A 22,360-nucleotide genomic window follows, 5' to 3' on the forward strand; every position below is an offset into this window, starting at 1 on the left:
TTTAAGAAATTATTTTCTTCGAAAATAGGCAATCTATGCAAAATAAATAAAAGAGCAATCATGTATCATGCCAGTGAAAGGAAGCTAGAAATAAGAGCATGACAATTTTCACGTTAATGTTAGCTTTCTGCTACCTAGCACTACTGATAGGACTGTTGTTATTCCTTAATTCTTCATAAGGTATTGTATTCTGGGGGGAACCCTAAACCCATCCAAGCTCATTCCATTCACAAACGCTTACTGGGTACATAAGCGCCAGGCACTGTCCTAGGCACTAGAGATGCACTGGTGGACAAGACATGCTTCCTTTGTCCAAAGAACATCTAGCTTCGTTGAAGAGCGAGATATAAGTCAACACAAAATAAAACACAGCATGTTAAGTCCTGACTAAGAAGAGGTAATTTTAAGATGGTAGGGGCACACCCAGGAGGAGCATCTGACCCTTTCAGTGCCAAGGCACCATGGAGGACAGAGACGGTCTCCTGGAAGAGTCCATGAATAATCTAAGTGTCTTATGACCATCACAAGGACCCCTGGTGATGGTGATATATGCCAACCTCCTGGCAGCATAAAGTGCATTTGGGAAATACAAATTTAATTATGCCACCTCTTCCTAAAACCCTTCAAAGGCTTTCCATTACTCCAAGTTCCTCACTGTGTGGGATGGGTAATTTGATATGCTAACTTGGCTAGGTTATAATACCCAGTAATTACCCACTAGCTGAGGTGGGTTTTTTAATATTTTAAAATTTCTTTTTAATTTTTAGTTTTTGGCCATGCTGTGTGGCATGTGGGATCTTAGCTCCCTGACCAGGGATCGGAGGGTCTTAACCACTGGACCACCAGGGAAGTCCTAATTGAGGTGTTTTTGTGAAGACATTTTTAGATGTGCTTAATGTCCATAGTCAAATTTTTAGATGTGCTTAACGTCCACAGTCAAATTTAAGTAAAGGAAATTCCTTGATAAAGTAGTGGGCCTCATCCATTCAGTCGAAGGCCTTAAGAGAAAAAAACCAGTTTCTCAGAAAAGAAGAAACTCTTGGGACTTCCCTGGCGATCCAGTAGTTAAGATGCCACACTTCCACTGCAGGGGGCGCAGGTTCAACCCCCGGTCAGGGAACTAAGATCCCGCATGCATGCCACCGTGAGGCGGGCACGGCCATAAAAAAGAAGAAGAAGAAATGCTGCCTCAAGATTGCAGCATCATCTCCTGCCTGAGTTGGTAGCCACCTGCCTGCCTGACCTACAGACTTCAGACTTGCCAGCTCTCTTTATGTAAATATATTTCATATATGGGGTTATATTATACATAGGATATTATATAGAGAATTATATATATGTAGTATATATATTATATATAAAATAGGATATGCATTATACATCTCTTATTCTGTATTTTATATATATATATATATGTTGAAGACATATATATCTTCTCTTGGTTCTGTTTCTCTGGAGAACCCTAACTGACACACCATGGTCATGGTCTCCGGGCTTCATGTAGTCTGGCTCTTACCCTCATCAGCCATGCCTTCCCCCCCATGCCTTCCCCCCCACACCTTCCCCCCCACCCCTTTCACACTGTCTCTTCTACTCACACTGGCCTTTTCTCATCCTGAGTCCTTTCAACTCTTCCTGTCCCCTCCTTCCACAGGCTGCTCTCTCTGTCTGGGTCACTCTCCCTTCTTTTCCTGATTGACACCTACTCAAGCCTCAGACCTCAGCTCAACTGCTGCTTCCTCAGGGAAGCTTCCCATCATCAGACCCACTTAGTAAGCCTTCAGAGCACCTCACAGCTCTCCTGAGTAGCTGGACAAATTATCACTTCAGGCCTCGTTACACGTAAGCTCCACGAAAGCAGGAATGATGTCTGGTTTTGCTCTTTTTTTGTAATTATATTCCCTAGCACAGTGCTTGGGGCATGAAAGGTTCTCAATGAGCATTTGTTTAACGAATGTCAACACAGGTGTTAGAAGAGCAGAAACCTGCCCCTCTCCATAGCCACAGCCTCTGAAGTTCAGGTAGAATCCAGCGACACAGTCCTCTTGACAACGCATCAAGCTGAAACTCAAGGTCAAAAAAAAAAAGAAAAGGGGAACTTGGAAAGGCAGTCAAAGCAGGCAGAAGGAGGGGGCTTTACTTGCTGGAGACAGAAATGTCTCTGCAGATGGGCTGGAGGTAGTCAGCGCGGCTGCAGCCTCAAGTTGACACTGATTTCTCCAAAAATGCCACCTGCCTCTTCACCCAAACTGGGCTTTATACAATCACATTTCCCACTTATTACCGACTGCCAAATGTTGAAACTCTCAGAAGCACCTTTTTTAAGTCTTAAAAGAAAAATTCTAGCCTATTAAAGAAGAAGAAAAGAAAATGAAGATATGTTCTTACCAGACTTCTTTTAATAAAAAAGGTTCAAACCTAAAAAAAAAATTTTCCCCAAGTTTAAGTGCTAAGATTTTATTAGGAGGTACATTCCGAAGGCAGCAAGGGTGAGGGGAAAGGCAAAGGAAAGCAAATGATATGCGCAAGTGATCGTTACATTTCTTCTTTAGGTTATTTTTACCCTGAGCTACCTGTACTGGACAAGCTGGCAAATTTCCCAAAACATCAGGCCACTGGGTCACGTTTCTAAAGGCAGTAACTACAGCTGATGCCTCAACTCATATACGTGACAATTTTAAAGCATATCTTCAAATTTATTGACATTTTTCCTAGTGACACATGGGGTCTATATCCCCTGCTTTTTTTTTTTTTTTTTTTTGGTGGTACGTGGGCCTCTCACTGTTGTGGCATCTCCCGTTGTGGAGCACAGGCTCCGGACGCACAGGCTCAGCGGCCGTGGCTCACGGGCCCAGCCGCTCCGCGGCATGTGGGATCTTCCCAGACCGGGGCACGAACCCGAGTCTCCTGCATCGGCAGGCGGACTCTCAACCACTGTGCCACCAGGGAAGCCCCACCCCCTGCTTTTGAATCTGGGAAGTTTGTGATTCACTTGTATCCAGTAATACGTGTTGAAGTGCTGCCGAGTGACTCCAGGGCTTGCTTATGGATAACAATACAGTTCTACCTTATTCACAGGGACAGTCATCGGTGGAGCCCTGAGCCCACAGGTAAGAAGTGTGACTTTCCTAAGGCTGCCATGCTACGAGGAAGTCAAGCCACAGAGGGAGGATGCGTGAAGGTGCTCCAGTTGGCAGTAATGGTCTTCAAGTCCTCCTCTCCCAGGTGCCAAATATGTGAGTGAGCATGTTCTCAGATGACTCTAGTCCCCAGCTGTTGAGTCAACCCCAGACTTTGAATCTTCTCAGCTGAGACCTCAGACATGGGGGAGGGGAGGGCACAAACAAGTCATCCCCACTGTTCCCTTTCTGAATTCCTGCCCCCAAAGCATACAAACACTGGTATTGCATTACAGTACTGTGGTTGAAGGGGTGTTTGTTACGTAGCAACGGTAACCCGAACAATATAGAAAAATGGGAGTTATTTCTTAGATGTCAAAACAGGTGTCTAACTTTCCTCCACAGGAGTCAAAACCCATCAACAGCTTTTACCTCTGACAAATCTCTGAAATGTTAACAAGCCAAACAAACAAATAAACAAATAAAAGCTGGTTTCGGCCTTTCATGAAAGGAGTAGATTTCAAACAGAGAGATACTTACTCAGAGAGAGAAAAGAATTGTCTTGGAGAAGGGAAGTGCTCGATGTTTGATGAATGAAGAAAGGAATGGCTCAAAGAACCATGAAATGTTTAGGTGAGGATATCGCAGAGGGCAAAGGATCATTTTCCAAGATCAATGGCAATCTTAGTCCCCAGTTCAAAACATTCGGTCCTCCAGAAATTTCTAGGGCTTATCCTTGTGTCCTCTTCCTGTAATATTTAATGATTTATCAACAAGCAAATCACATGCTGAGGATGTATACTTGTATATGACACACTTTCTGATGCAAAACTGAGCTGGATAACAAACACCTTGAATGACAGAAAGAATCAAAATTATTTTGACAAGCTGGAGTAATGAAGCAAGATAAATATAAGTGGCTGAAGTAACCCTATCCTAGAGGGCAGCTGAAGAGACTGTGCAAGGACTCCAGAGTCTTTGGGGGAAGTGTTGGACTCACCCTGAAGATGACAGGAAGCTACGGAATACTTCAGAATAGGGAAGCGCTGGACTAAAACACAGTGTTTTAGAGGATGAATTCAACATCTCTTTATGTGACGAAGTAAAAGGAGAACAAATAGAAGGAAGAAAGGCCACTTAGCACTTAGGAGACATCTGCAGTCCCACAACAATAAAAATATATAGGTCTGAGCTAGCATGACCATGGCATGAGGAAAAGAGGGGCAGCGGTGATTCAGTGGCACCACCAGGAAGACCTGGGCAGCCGATGGGGTATCAAGAGTACAGGTGAAGGAAGAGTCAAAGAAGATTCAGAGGCCTAGAGTGGGAGGTCAGTAGAGCTGATGGAAACAGAACAAATGGAGGAGAAAGTATGCTTTGAGAAGAGAAAAAAGAGCTCAGTAGGAACCCATGGCCTTTGAGATGGTGCTAGCAAGACATTTAGGTAAAAAGAGCCAATGGATAATAGGAGACCTTGGATTAAGGTTTAGGGAAAGAGGCAGGCCTAGAGAAGTGGAGCAGGTGATCCCTAAAGCCATGAATGAATTCCCATAATGCACCATGTTAGACTCTGTTAAATCTTTGGTCTTTATGGCATATTATAGCTCAGAATGCAATATTTTGAAAATATACTGCATCTTTGTCATGTAGTGAGTGGGCTGCATAATTAGGGCAACCACAGCACAGCCATTATATTGACCTTTTAATAAGTAAGAAACAAAGATATAAATTGCCAAGAGTACCAAAACACGAATTTGTTTGGCTCCCAATATATTGGGTTGGCCAAAAAGTCCGTTCGGGTTTTCCCCTACAATGTTATGGAAAAACCCAAATGAACCTTTTGGCCAACCCAATATTTTGAACTACTCCTCCTACTCACTTCAACTGACAGGATTGGCCTCAGAAATTAAGAACCATTTTTAATGCCTTTAAAGAATATCTGGGTGGGCTACTATCCCTTCGGCTCTCCACTTGAGTAAACTGTAAGAACACCAAGAGCTTGTGTGGGGCCAAAAAGGACCAAAGAATGTGCAGCTGGAGGTGTCAGCTGTGCATGTCGAGTTCTAGCCAAAATAACTCCCCAGGGTGTCCAGCTGTAGAGAGAGAAAGAAAAAGAGAAGAAAGACAGTAATTCAGTCGGGGAAGTTAACAGTGGCTGAAGATTCGAGTTGGCCACAGAACTCTCTTAACAGTTGGGTACCAGAAGACACGCTGCTGCCACATTTGGGTAACTTAGAATTACAGAGTGAACATCTGTCTGTGACCATCTGTCTGCAAGCACGCTGGGGGTCAGAGGCACAGTGAAATATAGACCTGAAAGTGGAGTGAGATAAGATAAGGAGAGGAAAATATGTAAGGCATCCAACTGATTTCACCCAGAGAAAGACAGCCAGTTGAAAGCAAGTGTGGACGGGGTCTTCTTAAATAAATTATGACTCAGCAAGTGCCATTTTATCTGTCTAAGAAAATAATTACAGGAAAGCAATGTTTCCTGAAAAGTGTCTCTTCCGGAAAAAGCCCGTTTGGAATAGCGGCAGAGGTTTCTGGCAGATGGAGGGTAGCACTGCATGACTTCTGCAGATGACCTGGCCTGAGCTCAGTCAGGTACAGAACTGAGACATTACAAGCAAGCCCTTCTAGAGAGCACTGAAACCTGCTTTCCTCGGCCTCCATGACATCTACCATATTTCATGTGTGGATGGTCCTCTGACCACTCACTTTTACAGGTTTTTCTTCCTCTGTTGTTTCTTAACCCCAGAGCTCCTCTGGGCTCCAAGCCCTCCTCTCTCCCCACTCAAACACTCCCCTTAGGGCATCACATCTGCTCTGTTGGCCTTAGAGCCATTCATGTGTTGATGACTGTCAAATATTTACTCTCACCCAGACCTTTTGTCTGAGCTCAGACCTGGACAGCAACTGCATACTGCATAACTCCTCTTGGGTATTTTACAAACTCAACTTGTCTAAAATTGAACCCATGACTCCTGGAGACTTATGCCTTCTCTACTGCTTTCTATCGGTAAATAGCCCCTCCACTGTCAGGTTACCCAAGTTGGCCACCTGGGAATCCTTATTTGAATGTTCTTTCCCTTGGCCCACACTTCACCCACACACCAGTGGCCCACATTGACCCACCACTCTCCAACCCCCTTTCCCTTAGCCTAGACTCAGGAACCACTATCTTTCATTTCATTATCACAACAGCCTTCTGAGTTGTCTTACTGTCTGTGATCTTGACTCTGCCCTATTTCATCTCCATTCCATTCTCAAGCACTCACTCTGAAACAAATCCCAGCACCTCACTTCTTCAGCCTGAAACTCTTCAGTGGGTTACTACTGTTTTTAGGATAAGGTCCAAAGCTGTTAATATGATCTGCATAATTTGGCCCATCCCATCTTCTTACCCCTCATCACTGCCTCCAAGTCCAGCCATGCTGAGTTTTTTCTAGTTCCTTGAACCCACCAAGTTCTCCTTCAACTACAGACTTTTGTATATGCTACCTGGCATCCTCTTCTCCCTTTCTTTGCCAAACAATGACTACTCCTCCTTCAGGTCCCAGTTTAGACAAAACTTCCCCTGACAAGCCTTCCCTGTCCAGTCCAGTCTGTGTTAGGTGGCCCGCAGTGAACTCCCAAACACTACTTTTCCCCAACAAATCACACTCTACTCTTAATGCCCACTTATATGCCTTTATCTTCCACTAGACCTTGAGCTCAATGAGGGCAGGTAGCATGTCTGTTTTGTGAGCAATTGTATGTCCAGCACCCAGCCCAGCATTGTTATATATTGAATATGTAAATGATTCCATGAAATATGGGATCTGTAGGCCCTCTGACCAGCCATGAAACACTGCTAGGTCTATGTCAAACAACGTCCCCTCAGAGAATTAGAAAGATTTTCAAAGTTCCTTTGTCTAAGATGAGCCTAGCAGCTGGAACATTCATCCAGGAACATTCATTCCCTGATGTGTGGCCAACAGAAGTCTACTGAAGGATTCTCAGCTGCAGCTCACTGCAAATCTCCTACTCCTAGCACAGAATAGTCTCTTCAATTCCAACAAGGGACATCAAGAAAAAAAAGAATCTTTCCTTTAGTGTCAGGAGACTGGGAAGGCAGAACATAAGGCAGAAAATTCTAGATGGACTCAGAGTCCTCCTAGAGAAGATTGTATTGGACTGTCCCCTAAATCAGTGGTTTCAAAACTTAAATCATAATCACCTGGACAGCTTGTCAAAGCACAGATGTCTGAGCCTGACCCCCAGAGTTTCTGATTCAGTAGGTCTGGGATCGAACCAGAGAATTTGCATTTCTAACAAGTTTCCAGGTGATACTGATGCTGCTGGTCTGGGGACCACAACCTTGAGAACCACTGCACTAAACATTTGAGTCACCTCTTAAACACACAAACATAAGAGAAGTAGCCTCCCCCTGGGCTGGGGGAGGAGAGGCACTCTTCCTAAACCCCTACAGAGCAAGAGCTCACTGCTGGGAAGGGAGTGGGGAAACTTGCCTGAGGGTTCAAGAGCCTGTGGGAAACAAGAAATCAGAAAAATGAAAATTCCAATCCCTTCTGCATTGAGGTTGAAGGCTACTAGAGCCACTCTGATAACTTAAGACAGTTCAAATTATAATAATTGTTCAAGAAAAGGACATCAAGGGGCCTTGTGGTGGAAGTGCCTACCCAGCAGTCATTCACTGGGCACAGGGAAGAGCTCCAAACATAGGTCTGTCCAGTTAGCGTGCACACACACCCAACCCACAAAGATTGGCTCAGAGCCGCCTAATGAGAGTCAGCACCAAACAACTGTTGGATCAGAGACCCTCTTTTTTTCCTCTGGGGTTGCCAAACTGATAGGCAATAAGTCTGGGGCTTCTGGTGGCCATTGCCCCAGAGGGAAGAGTGTGGCAGAGAATGACACCAACACTGAAGAAAACTCAGGCAAGAAAGGACAGGGACAGACTCCTGATAACATTGTCTGAATCCAGCAGGGCCTGAAGTTCAATATCCTTGAACTTGAGCTGAATTTCTGTCACTTGCAACTGAAAGAGTCTTGACCGATGGAATTCTACTAGCAAATCAACACGTTGCTCTGGCCTAGGATGTTTAAGTAACCATCTGTTCTAGCAGTTTCTCTGGAGATAGACAGAACTTCCAGGCCTACAGCTTTCCCAGCCCCTCTGGGATTCTACTGATAAAATTTTTTCTAACAAATCACTGCTTTAGCATAGCACTTAGCCTCATCACTGCTTACTTGCCTTCATTCTCTCCTCTGTGAGCTCCCTGAATATATACTCTTTATAACAGTTTTCTTGGTTCCCAGGCAAAGCAGCTGGCTTACAGGTACTCAATCTGCAAACAGCATTTAAATGAAAAAATAACAAATTTGGGTCAGATTCGTTTGACGAATGAAAGAAAAAAAGGAGAGGAGGACAAAGCACGCTTGAAGAAATACTAGACTAAAACCGGTAATAACTCACAAAGGTGAGCTCCTAAAGTCAGGTAAACCTTCACTCGACTCCAGAATATTTCTAACTGAATCCCAACTCCCACTAACAGCTTCAGCATTTTTCTTTTCTTTGAAAAAACTATTATGGAGGAGGGGGTGCCAGAGAATGACAATTGAAACGGTGACTCCCACACAAGTCAGCTTCCTCTTCCCCAAATCAGTTTCCAGAAACTCTGCCACATCATTCACCGAGAACCCCCCGGCTTCCAACTCAAAGGAAAGTCTCAGACGTCTCGGGCACAGACAACAGCAGCCCTCCTTTGGTGGCTTTCAACGATAAACAGCTTCCTGCCAGCGCTCACCAACCCTGAACTCGTGGGAAAGAATTACTACAGAACCCAGGAAAGTGTTGGAAGCGTACCCGGCACAGGGTTTGTCACTCGCATCTCATATGAAATGTGCCTTTTGCCTCCTAAGGGAGTCTATCGGAATCCCTGGGCACAGCTGTGGTCACGGAGGCTCCATCCAACAACTGGACCCGAGAAGTGACCCATCTTTCTGACATCAAGAGACCTGCCGTGGAAGAAAAACAGAAACGGCACAGATGGAGCTGCCTTTTCAAATCCTTGTGAATGTCATGAGATTAGCAGCTTTCCTCTGAGTCGGCCTCAAAGACTTCCTTTACAATTGTTCATAAGCTAGCTCAGGGATAGGCAGTGAAATTCACTCAAATAAAAACATAACCTCAAACATCCAAAACAGCTGGTGGAAATTGTGACTGTGTTAGAGGAGCAGACTTATCTAGCTGAGTCAAAACAAGTGTGAGTGCTTCAAACAGGCAGGAGATCAGAAACAAAATTAGGTGTTTATTGAGTGCTGTCCTTCTTGATTTTTTTTCCCTCCCTTGCCTGACGTGAGTCTCCACTTTAGCTTCATCCTGACAAGGAATAAAATCCTTTATGATATCAGAATTGACATTTTTGGAACTTTATTTTAAAGTAACTTTTTTCTAATTACAAAAGTAGTGCATGTTCTTCGGAGAACATTTAGGAAACACAGAAAAACCACAAATCAGAAAATAAAAATCATCTGTAATCACATTGCTACTCTCCGTTTCGTTCTTTTTTGACTTTGGTTTTTCATACACATGCATACACCACGTAATTTTAAATATGTATTTAAATATACATAATCATTATTAAAATGACTCCTTTTGATCCTGATTTTTCATCTAGTCCATTATGACCATTTCCCCAAGTCACCGATATATTCTTTCACACGTATTTATGCCTGCGTATGAACACCATAAATTACTGAGCTAATGCCAATTGTAGACATTTAGGGTGCTTCTAATTCCACGCTATTGTAAACAGTGCTGTGGAGAATATCCTTGTTGATAAATCTTTGCACACATTCATACTTAGAAAACTTACTTTCTCTTTCAGGGCACTGCAATTCAGGATGTAAAAGGGATGGTAATTGGCACTGAAGGAGTGTAGCCCCTTCCTCCCTGTGAGTTTCTGCCGATTGTTTCTTTTGCATATTTTCAGACAAGTTAGCTACTTTTAGAACCTGTAGGCCTTCCTGGTCTCGTAGAAGCCTTGTTCTCAGTCAGGTTAATGGTCTCTCCAGTTTGCAGTGCAGAAGCATCGAAATAACTGCTTCTTAAACGTATGGCAAGAAATGAAGGCAAATAAACATCAGAAAAGACTACTAACGTTATTAGGAAAAAGAAAATAGAGAAAAGTAATTCCATCAAAAGAGGTTATCAGACTGATTAGACTGGGCTACTCAAAACTCTGTCTTCCAGAAAACTCTCAAATGTAGATGATTTGTAGCAGGTTTTACAACAGAAGAGAACTAGCTAAAATTTTCCACTTTCTTATTTTTCCTATTTTCTAATCACAAGAGTGAAATGAAACATTCCTAAGGAGAAGACTCTTAACTGGCATTATTACCTCTCATTTGAGATTTACTGCCAACATCGAACAACAATTGCTTCTGTATTGGCACAAGCCATTTAGTCACTCACCATTGGGGGATGAATCACTCCCCGTGAAAAATCATTCCAGAATTTGGATAACAGAGAAGTTTGCCTCCAGCCAAAAGCTCGACAAATGCTGGCAAAATTTAGGAAAATCATTATCATGAAAGGCTGCCATGGTTTCAAAGAGCATCTCTTAGTATTTACTGCACTCTATGACCTCTAAAAAAAAGCGCAAGCAACTTCATGCACACACACAGCCCCTGCCAGTTTCACTTAAAAGTCTCATTCTCTTCATCACCACTGAGTGGAATTAAAAACAGTTGGTCAAGCTCCACTAATCGACAGCTGCTTGCAATTAGATGAAGCATTTAGAGCCATTCTCTTAACTACCTTCCCCACTGCCTAAGCATTCGGCATGAGCAATACACCGTGATAATTTGCCAGAATGTTTAACTTATCTCCATCTCTAGTGGTTTCTATACCTTCCTTATTTTCTCCAGTCTTCCCACACACTGTCTGACTCTTCCAGTTCCTCTTGTTAAATTAGGGGTATACAGAGAAGAGATTATACAAAACCAGGTCGAGCTGCTTTGTGCTAAGATGGAAAATTCTACCCAGGCAACTATTAGAGGGCAGAGTAAGTCTTGATGTTTCTCAAAGAGAAGAGAAAAGACGCCCTTTTTCCTCTTTTTTTTTTTTTTTTAAACAATGAACTGGAAAGTTCACTGTAATTTTTCTCATCAAGGATGCTGATGAAAAATAACAGTGCCTGGGCTTTTGTAAGCTCTTCCCAATTCTCCATTAATTTTGGAGTAGGGAGAAGACGCACAGATCACTTTATTCCATTTTTTCCTTTACAAACTGGGCATTAAGAGTCGAGATGCTTTCCCCAAGATCCCAGAAAAAAGTGGCAGAGCATGGCCCTAATCCAACTCCCTGACTCTCAGTCAGTCCAGATGGCTTTCTGCTACTTCAGCTCCCTTCGCTAAAGAGAAAGTCTTCCAACTCTTCTAGGAGGCAGGGGTCAGCACGGCTACACCACTTGCCCAGTCCAAGGGGTAGAGCAGCTGTCCTCCCAAACCCCTCCAGCCAGGAACCCACTCTGGGGCTTAAAGCAGAAAAAAACCCAACAACAACAACAACAGAGATGATATGGCTTCACCTGTGCAATCACCCCTCTCACTCCCCCACCTAAATAAGAACCTCACAAACTTAACTACATTCAGGGCCACATAACCATGTGTTTTCTCTGTCTCACGCTCCCTGATGCTGATCGCCATCCCATACTCACCTGACCTGTTGTGTGGTAAAGGGGGCAGGAGGGGAATGCAGGGGATATTGGAGGAAGGGAGGGGAGAAGAAGCGAGAGAGACGTAGGGCAATCAGCAGAAGGGAGCAGTTACCCACCCAAAATTCAAGAAGCGGAGTGAGAGTCGAGACCAGAATGGGAGCTCTCATGCCCCAGACTGCAGGCCCACAGCCCTGGCTTTTCCTATCTCTGCTCTTCTAGAGGCTAATCCCCTTTTTTCCAGAAACCTCCTCCCCACATGCCCAGACAGTCATGGAATCTTCCTTCTGTATCTGAGGCCAATTCACTCCTATTTAACTCATTAAATATGAGTTAATATTTAATTAATTCATATTAAACTCATTAATTCATTCATATTAAACTCATGTTTCCATTATACTTACAGCAGAGAGTTATCCTTATATTTTTTCTGCTTCAAAGTCTTTCTGTTGACCCTTTTATGTTCTGTTTTATATAGAGAGATAGATAGATTCCTGTTACATATAGAAAGTTAGATAAAGATATATAAATAGAGATATAAAGAGAGATTGAGATAAATTTTTTAAAGTTTTTCGGTGGCCATAAATGTTCTAAGTGTCAAAACATACTATTCTGGCTCTTTCCCATCTTGCAAGATGGTGGATGAAAAAACAGAGAAGCTGGATATAAGGAGAAGAAACCTGAAGCCAAGAAGGCTGATGCCAGGGCAAGGTTAAGAAGCGTAACCTCAAGGCCAAAAAAACACCTCAGAAGGGGAAACCCCACCACAACCAAAACCCCATCCTAGTCAGCGGAATTGGAAGCTTTTCCCCATCTGCTATGTGTTCCAGCAAGGCCATGGCGAAGAGGAAGTCACCTGCAGCTACATTTAAGGTTGAAAAGAAAGAGACATTTCTTGCTTGGGGGTGACAGAAATGGTGGGACCTGAGTGGCTAAGCGTCACAGAATGCCTGGATACTGTTCTACTGAAGATGTGCCTTGAAAGCTCTCGAGCCACCAAAGAAAACCTTTCCGTCAGATGTAAGGAAGCTGCGAGCTAGCATCACTCCCAGCACCGTTGGGAGCAACCTCACTGGGTGCCACAGAGGCATGGCGGTGGTTTTCCTGAAGCAGCTGAGCGGTAGCACGCTGCTTGTGACTGGACCTCTCGTCCTCAATCGAGTTCCTCTGCTGGAACACACCAGAAATTTGTCATCTCCACCAAAACTGGTAAGTGGTGTGGAAATCCCAAAACATCTCCCTGAGGCTTATTTCAGGAAGAAGCAGCTTCGTAAAGCCCAGACACCAGGAAGGTAAGACCTTCGACGCAGAGAAAGGGAAATCCAAGCTTACAGAGCAGAGCAAGATTGACCTGAGAGTCCTGGACTCAAAAACTCTGCGAAGAAATCAAAGTTGTTCCTCAGCTCTAGGGCTACCTCTATTCTGTTTTCTCTCACAAATTGGTGTTCTAAATTTCTTACAAAGAACCTAATTAAATAACTGATACATTTCCCCCCAAAATATAATTCTGGTTGGTGTAGGTATTACGTTTATCACAAGTATAAAGCTAGTCAACATAATTATAAATTGTGTAGATAATTATTAAATATATACAATGTATCAGAAATGAATCTCTTAATGAATTCAATGACCCTGTTTTGTATCCCAATTAATTCATGTATCTATGATTTGATAGTACTTAATGCTAAATTATGACAGTTTTCAGAGTCGATTCTTTTTCTAATTTTTCATTTTTAGAGAGGTAAGAGAAACTGCTTGTTTTATCCACCTAAATAAATAGAGGAAAGGAAAGTTTTGTTATAGCAATGACACTAAATGCTAGTCTCCTTTCCAGTTATACGTCAAAATAACAAAGTGATCCATCATCAAAAATAATTTTTAATGCCCTGCCGCTGACAGCTTACTTAGGGCCTCCTTCAATTTTGCTGAAAGCCGAGAACCAGAGACCAATTGCCTCGAGAACAGATTTTGTTTTTATTCCACATAAGAGTCTTTTACTTTTTCAACACCAAGGTTTTTTGAGGTCTTTTATTTTTTTTGAGTTTTCTAATTGAGTTATTTTATCTTTTTCAGTTATATTTTGAGTTATTCCTTGTTTTATCCCCCAAGTGATTTTTACACCCTAGGACAAGGTACCCTAGCAAGATTCACTAGGAGATAAGTTTGCCTTTATTCATAAAGAGGTAGAAAAGGTAAATAAGTACTACCAAAATACTGGCCATTGGGTTGATCCATTTTAGGAGAGCACAAAGGAAGATGATTCTCTTAACAGTACATGTGCCCGCATACCCCTTAGAAAGTCTTGATGCTATCCAGGAATGTGCGCATCCCAATTTGAATGTCACTCGACTAAAGACCCCACATGATCTAGTCCCTACCTACTTTCCAGTCTCTATTCAAATCCTTCTCTTGCTCATGTTTTTAGTTCCTCTGGTTTATTGATGTGATATTCCTGCTGCCTGAAAGCTATTTTCTCAGACATCATCTCTGACTATCCAATATATAATAGGTGTCCCAGTTTCTCTCTCTCTCTCATAGTTCTCTTTCCTAACATTTAATCACAAACTGCCGTCAGATATTTATTTGTAGTTATTTAAGTAGCCCGCTAGACCAGTGCCTAATGTGGTCCCCTACCAGAACCTTTAGCATTAATTGAGAACTGGATAGAAATGCAAATTCCCAGGCCCCACCCCAGACGCAATGAATGAGAAACTCTGAAGCAATCTGTATTTTATTAAGTCTCCCAGGTATTTCTGATGCTGCTAAAGTTTGAGAACCACTGTACTGGGTCATAATCCCCATGAAGAAAGAGTCTATGACAGTTTTCTTCATCACTATATACCCAGGCCTTTGCCCAGTGTCTGGAACATAAGAGATGCTCCATAAATACATATTGTTGAATAAACTCAAATAAGACAAAAGCTTGCCCACAATAAGAAATACATTTATTAAATATATGGAAATAGGGACTTCCCTGGTGGCACAGTAGTTAAGAATCTGCCTGCCAGGGCTTCCCTGGTGGCACAGTGGTTGAGAGTCCGCCTGCCAATGCAGGGGACATGGGTTTGTGCCCCGGTCCGGGAAGATCCCACATGCCACAGAGCGGCTGGGTCCGTGAGCCCTGGCTGCTGGGCCTGCGCGTCCGGAGCCTGTGCTCTGCAACAGGAGAGGCCACAACAGTGAGAGGCCCGCGTAACGCAAAAAAAAAAAAAAAAAAAAAGACTCTGCCTGCCAATGCAGGGAACACGGGTTCGAGCCCTGGTCCGGGTAGATCCCGCATGCCACGGAGCAACTAAGCCCGTGAGCAACAACTACTGAGCCTGCGCTCTAGAGCCTGCAAGCCACAACTGCTGAGCCCACATGCCACAACTACTGAAGCCCGCATGCCTAGAGCCCGTGCTCCACAACAAGAGAAGCCACCGCAATGAGAACCCTGCACACCACAACGAAGAGTGGCTCCTGCTCGTTGCAGCTAGAGAAAGCCTGTGCGCAGCAACGAAGACCCAACACAGCCCAAAATAAATAAATAAATATTTTAACATATATATATATATATATATATGGAAATATATACACACACACACATATATATGTATATATGTGTGTGTGTGTGTGTGTATATATATATATACACATTTCACAAAATAATACCTTTACTACATGCCATGGACTCCAAACATTCTCTATCCTATTTGTTTTATTTATTTTCCTCCTTTTGTTCTGGTAAGAGGACCCCCAAATTTATTTCATCCTCTGCTAATGGGTCTTATGTGCAGTTTGAAAACCCTAGTCACTAAGGTTGTTCTAAAGAAACCCACACTTATGGCCTTGTTCCTCTTTTAATCTGGAATTCCCTTCCCTCCCATCTCCTCACACCCAAGTCGCACTGATTCTTCAAGGCCCACCTGTCACAGTGGATTTCTCTGTTGTGAAGGTAATCTTTCCCTCTTTTAAATTCCCACCATATTTTCTCTGCACTCAGCTTATGTCTTTTCTTACTTGTTTCTTTTAATATACTGTTTATGGAGTATCACTTTTCCTATTAAAGTTCATCCTTCGGAGCAGAATCTATATCTGATTCATCTTTGGACTCTTCCCAGCATTTAGCATATAAATTCCAATGTTTCCTAAGTAAACTAGACCTTCAAGGTTCCAGGGCAAAATATTTCTAATAGAAGTAGGATTTCAATGGGTGGCTGAGAGAGGGAGGGCAGGTGAGAAAAAAGGAAGCATATGGGCAAAGTGCCCGTGACAGAAAAGGAAGGCACACGTAGGGTGTGTTATGTGTGTCGTGGAGCAAAGGCGGGAAAGGCGGGTGTGGTCAGACGGCAGAGCAGACTTTTCTGCAAGGAAAGGAGAACCATCACAGGTCTATGGCTGTTTTCTGTTTTTCTGCTTTTAAATGACAATTTTGGTGGCAAGATGTAAGCGATATAAGGGTGCAGAGGCTATGAACATGTGCCTCTCGGACCTCCTGCATATTCCAGCACATTCAGCGGCCCCCAGCTGCTGCCCCTGTGGACCCACCACCGTGTTCATGCTGAGGACACTATTTCCCGGCTGCCCCCAGCCAATCACTGGAGGAAGTAGCACTGACCCTTTCCTGTGAGACACGGGACTCCTTCGACTTTGGCTCAAGGACTCCCACTACTTGGGCGCAATTCTTTGAAAACAACTCACTGCAGTGTGAGCCTTCCCATGCCGTCTCCTCCTTTCTTCCAGCCAGATCTGCACTGCAGGGTGACATTCTCCCCACCATCCCTGCCTCCTCACGTTAATCCTTCCCAAGCATTTCCCCTAAAATATCTCCTACACTGCTAATCCTGTCTTGGTGGCCACTTCTCTGGGGATATGAACCAACTGCAGAGGCGGAGATAAGATCAGAAAGGAGGTAAGAGGCAAAGAGGTAAGATGGACATGCCTGGGCATTAAAATACACATATGCCTGAAAATATACCTACGTGTTCATTAATGTATACATACAGATACTGAACTACAATAGACACTCAAACTTACTGAAATTACCAAAACTGAAGGAAGGAAGAGTTCACCTAGGAAGCCACTGTTAGGAAAAAAAAGGCAGATCTTTCATCAAACCGCATTTCTGAGTAGGCATAAATCTATCTAAGGTCAGATAACACGAGACAATCTTTCACAAAATGTGAGATGCCCTGCTGACCAGAACTCTCTCGCCCTATCACGTGCTGCCAGAGAAGATTGGACCACAAAATACAAGCAGATGTCAACACTTTCACCTTCCACTTTCTAAATATCGCTGATTGGGCCAAGTTTCATTTCACTTATTGGGCCACTTTCCATGTTAGGGGAGAAGGGTTGAGAAAGGGCGGAAGAAAGCATTAGGATTCAAGTTTCATATCTGCTAAAGTAAACTGATGTTGCTTACTGCTGGGTTTCAAGAGAAAAGCTTCCCTAAATGAGGCAACAGTTGTTCAGAGGAACACATAGACTTGAGGTAGGCAAATGTTTTCTGTAAAGGGCCAGATAGTAAATATTTTTGCTTCTATGGGTCATGAGGTCTCTGCTGCACCTACTACTCTGCTGTTACAGCCCAAAAGCAGCCATTGACAATACAGAAATCACCGTGTGGCTGCATTCCAATAAAACTTTATTTACAAAAACAGACAGTGGGTCAGATTTGGCCCATGGACCATCATTTGCCAACCCCTGATATAGAGCACTAGGACTGTTTCCCCAAAATACCCTCTTCTGGTTTGGATGTGGATACTCCACCTGCTTTCTAATCTTTTATCTACTTACTACAAAAGGCACACAATTAAAATCTAGTTGAAAATGATCAGCTATATTAAACACCAATGCTAATAAGGGAAATGACTATGAAACAAGCTCTGGCCTGGAGGAAAGGAGGCAAAATCGTCATCAGACTTCAACCTGAAGTTACTTTTATCTACCTGACCATTGGTTCTCAAAGTGTGGTCCTTTTTGTTTTGTTTTGTTTTGTTTTGTTTTTTTGCTTGTTTGTTTTTGCGGTACACGGGCCTCTCACTGTTGTGGCCTCTCCCGTTGCGGAGCACAGGATCCGGATGCGCAGGCTCAGTGGCCATGGCTCACGGGCCCAGCCGCTTTGCGGCATGAGGGATCTTCCCGGACCAGGGCACAAACCCGTGTCCCCTGCATCGGCAGGCGGACTCTCAACCACTGCACCACCAGGGAAGCCCCAAAGTGTGGTCCTTGTACCAACAGTACCAGCTGTGCCAGGGAAACTGTTAGAAGTAAAAAATTCCTGAGCCCTGTCCCAGACCTACTGAATCAGAATATATGAGTGGGATCCAATGTTTTAACAAGCCCTCCAAGTTATTCCGATGCAAGGTCAAGCTTGAGAAGCATGGAGCTATGTCTGAAGCTGCCTGTGCCTCAAATTCTCCAGCAGCAAAGTAAGGATGTTGAAATCTTGTTATTTTCCCCTAACGCTAAGGTCACAGAGATTGCCAGGACCTGGCTGATACACACTTAAAGTGGTTCACTGAAGCCTATTAGTGTTTAAGTCAGAATACATGTTCTTTTCTTCTTCTTTGAATTTGGGTCATCTTCCATTTAGAAGAAAAGATGATTCAGTTCTAAATCAAGTATATATTCGTAAAGATTTTCTTCAGCTTGATTTGTATATTGATCAATAGAGTCCCTAGAATTGTAGAGGTAAGATATATAACTTGTAATGGGGATCAGAACCCATTGGCCGAAGCCGAGATTTGTGTACCACAGGTGTGTGGAATTAGGTAATACCCAAACCCTTCCTAAGTACCTCTTTGCAGCCCTAACTTACATGGGGACCAAGGAGAATCCTGGGGGAAATCTCAAGCCTATCTATGACTGGGCATCGGATACTCAGAGACCTATCTGGGAGACTTGGTGGGGTACACGGGGAATGGAACTGAAGAATGAGAGGGGAACAGAAGCCAGATTTCAAGTCTCCCCCTTCCCCACTTGCACACACACACCAAAGTAAAACTGACCATTACTAATGGAAAGTCATCTGACCAACTGGATATGGCCCTTTAGAATGCCCCTTGGAGCCTAAACAGCTGAGCAGAGTCAGGTTCTGGGTGCGGCATGGCGTATGAGCAATTTCCCCGCAGCTCTCCTAGAGGCACACGTGCACTCAGGGATACACAGTGCCTGGGTTCACTAGGCTTGTACATGGAAAAGGCAGGCTCACTAGGGGACTTCCCTGGCGGTCCAGTGGTTAAGACTCTGTGCTTCCACTGCAGGGGGCACAGCTTCTATCCACACACGCCATGCAGCCAAGAATAATAACTAAAATTAAAAACTTTATAAAAGCTCAATAAGTTCTATAATGTTCCAAGTTCTATAATGTTCCATGGGTCCGAGAGATTCGATCCCTGCTCGGGGAACTAAGATCTGGGCAGCCAAAAAAATAAGTAAAAAGTTTTAAAAAGCAGGCTCACTGGGCTTCCCTGGTGGCGCAGTGGTTGAGAATCCGCCTGCCAATGCAGGGGACACGGGTTCGAGCCCTGGTCTGGGAAGATCCCACATGCCGCGGAGCAACTGGGCCCGTAAGCCACAACTACTGAGCCTGCGCGTCTGGAGCCTGTGCTCCACAACAGGAGAGCCCGCGATAGTGAGAAGCCCGCGCACCGCGATGAAGAGTGGCCCCCGCTTGCCACACTAGAGAAAGCCGTCGCACAGAAACGAAGACCCAACACAGCAAAAATAAATAAATTAATTAATTAAAAAAAAAAAAAGCAGGCTCACTAAGTTCTATAATGTTCCAAGTTCTATAATGAGGCACTGGCAGCACAGCAGAGGCCAGGAGTTTTGCAGTCAGGAGCACCACAAGAGCTTTTATTAGGCACCTTTTGGGGACTTCCTCAACACCTGTAGAAGTCTATGCGAGGTCCTGGAGTTCCCAAGTGAGCCAGCTGGAGCCTGGATGCAGCAAGATTCTGGTAACCATGTTAATGTAGTTTCATGGTACCCATAAGATGGTGAGGCTGGGGGATATCTGACACCCTTTGGGTCCTGTATCAGATACACTCTGCCTCACCTTTCATTTATTCCAACAGTCACTACAGTGACTGGTTTTGCACAGACTCCAACAAGCCTCACCCAGGTGTAACCCAAAGGGCCTCTACTCCAGCAAGCCTCTTGCCTCCCACCCCGGGGCTTCTCTGTTGAGACTGGGGAGAGGGGCAATTAATATGCACGGGGTGAAGCTTTGACCAGTGGGGATAGGAACTCATCAGTGAATATTTCCATCCGCTTCCCACCACCACCACCAAATGGAAGGCTCTGAAACCCATTTCATTCAGCTCATCAGGAAGACCTGGGGAATCAAGTAACCAGTCGCCCACCGTTGTGGTTGACTCTGTACAGCAGGCTTGTTTCGGGTCTCCCACTTTCTTTGCTTTGCAACCCTGTCCATTCCTGGTGATTCCTGGATCACACTCCCCACATGAATATTCGCACTTGAACCTATGGTTCAGCCTCTCCTTTCTGAGGAGTCCAGGCTAAGACAGGAATGTTTCATTTTCACGTGACTTAAAAGTAATAATACATTTGTGGTCAGTATAGGGCTTGTCGATCTTTCAAGACAAACGAATGGTACTATTTTCTATGATTTACAATAGTGTAATAATTTCATTACATTCCTCTAGCAAATATATATTGAATAATCCTCATCTATTTCCTTAGATTCCTAATCTTGCATTTCCAATGTACAACGTACAGTGAGCCTTCCCATGCCGTCTCCTCCTTTCTTCCAGCCAGATCTGCACTGCAGGGTGATGTTCTCCCCACCACCCCTGCCTCCTTTTTTTAAAAAAGCTAAATATAACCACAGGCCAGAACTCTAAGAATTCATTCAACAATACTCTAGTGACCTGAAACAGCAGTATCAAACAAGTTGTGAAACAGACTCAAGATAGATGATGAGAAGAAATATAAGCAGAAAGAAGACACAAAAATGACAGTCTTAGTTTCAGCAAAGAGAATGAGCAACTGAAGACTCCCCTTCTGCAGCTACAATGCTGCAGAAATCATTTCTAAAAACCAAGGGTAAAATCATCATTTTCTAAAAACCAAGGGTAAAAATGTCTTCACTCATATTTAATTTCCTAGTCTAGCCTGCCCCTCCCTCACACCACCCCCATCCTCCCACTAAGGGACTTCTGCTTCTCTGAACTGGCGGTTGCCGCTTTATTCTGTTTTCTGTTTCAGGCTTTAAAACTCTCAAAGATCATTTAGATTGCAGGCAAAATTCAAGGAGAATACTTTTATTAAGGGACAGAAAATAAAGCAAATGCAGCTAAGATTTTCAAAATAATCCGTAGGTTAAAACACTTCAATACTTATTTAAAAAACAAATTCTTGGAACATGAAGGTTGAGGATAGGGAGAAATTCCCATTTTAGATACTCTTTAATCCAAAATGGAAAAGGATGCAGGTGTGGATTGATTTTTCCACCTGTGGTTATCAATTTTAATGTCTTGGGCATCAGTGGAAAAATAACCTTCCTTCTTTGTCATAGCTGGCACATGGAGCACCTCACAGATCGCCTCAAAGACCCCTAATGCTGCCGGGCACCCCATACCATCAACCTTCAATCCTCTGCTGCCTCTGCCCAAGACCTCACCAGGTGCGAATCAGTTTTAATTCCAGAAAATATTCTTCTGGAATAATTCTTCTTCAAAGATAAAACTTTAAGTGCTATTAAACATACCCCTCGGGACTTTTGTCATCATTAGGACAAATTCTCGACCCTTGAAGCTCTCAGGGATTGCATCCCTAAGGATAGCGTAGGCTGGCCATCTGGTCCTTTGGCCTTGAACAACCTTGTTTTGATGACATCGCATTTTGATCACAGTGATGCAATCACCCTATAAAAAAGTACCACTTTGATATTATTTCAATAAAAGGATCAAATAATTTACTGAATAAATGATTTTGTTGAACTCAAGTTACATGAACACTTCTTTCAAACTCACCTTCTCTGCCCTCACAAATGTCTCTAGTAGTAACCCAGGACCCACACAGATGTGCTAGGGAAGGAAACCTCAGCTCATTGGATTTTTCCCAGCAAAATGAAATGGCCAAAATAAATAAACCACCTACATAATCAAAAGAACACATAATACTATATTTCTCAGCTCTCAAACGTGGCTATGTTCTGGCTAACAAAATATAAACATTATAAATGTTTCCATTTTTTCCTAAGTTTATCTATAAATACAATACGATCCTCATAAAATTCCTTCATTTTTTTTCCCCTAGAGCTAGACAAATTGATTATAAAATTATTGGTTCTTCTGGGACAGGTCATTAGAAGAAGCTTTTATCCCTTTCCTCCTTCCTACTGTTAAAAGTGAGACGGCTGAAGCTGAAGCAGCATCTCAGGCCATGAGAGGTCTTGCAGATGAATGCCACATGCTAGGATGGTGGACCAGAAAGACAGAAAGAGCTTAAGCAACTGATGATATTAGAACCACCATACCAACAGTGAACTCCTACATTCAACCTTCT

At 43.4% G+C, this 22,360-nt stretch overlaps 1 pseudogene; it reads left to right on the forward strand.

Annotated features, from left to right (window-relative positions):
- Positions 1-12,477: 12,477 nt before the first annotated feature.
- Positions 12,478-13,293, forward strand: LOC115866887 (large ribosomal subunit protein eL6 pseudogene; annotated as a pseudogene).
- The last annotated feature ends 9,067 nt before the right edge of the window (positions 13,294-22,360 follow it).

The sequence above is a fragment of the Globicephala melas genome, chromosome 14, assembly GCF_963455315.2.
Source record: "Globicephala melas chromosome 14, mGloMel1.2, whole genome shotgun sequence".
NCBI classification, from domain to species: Eukaryota; Metazoa; Chordata; class Mammalia; order Artiodactyla; family Delphinidae; genus Globicephala; species Globicephala melas.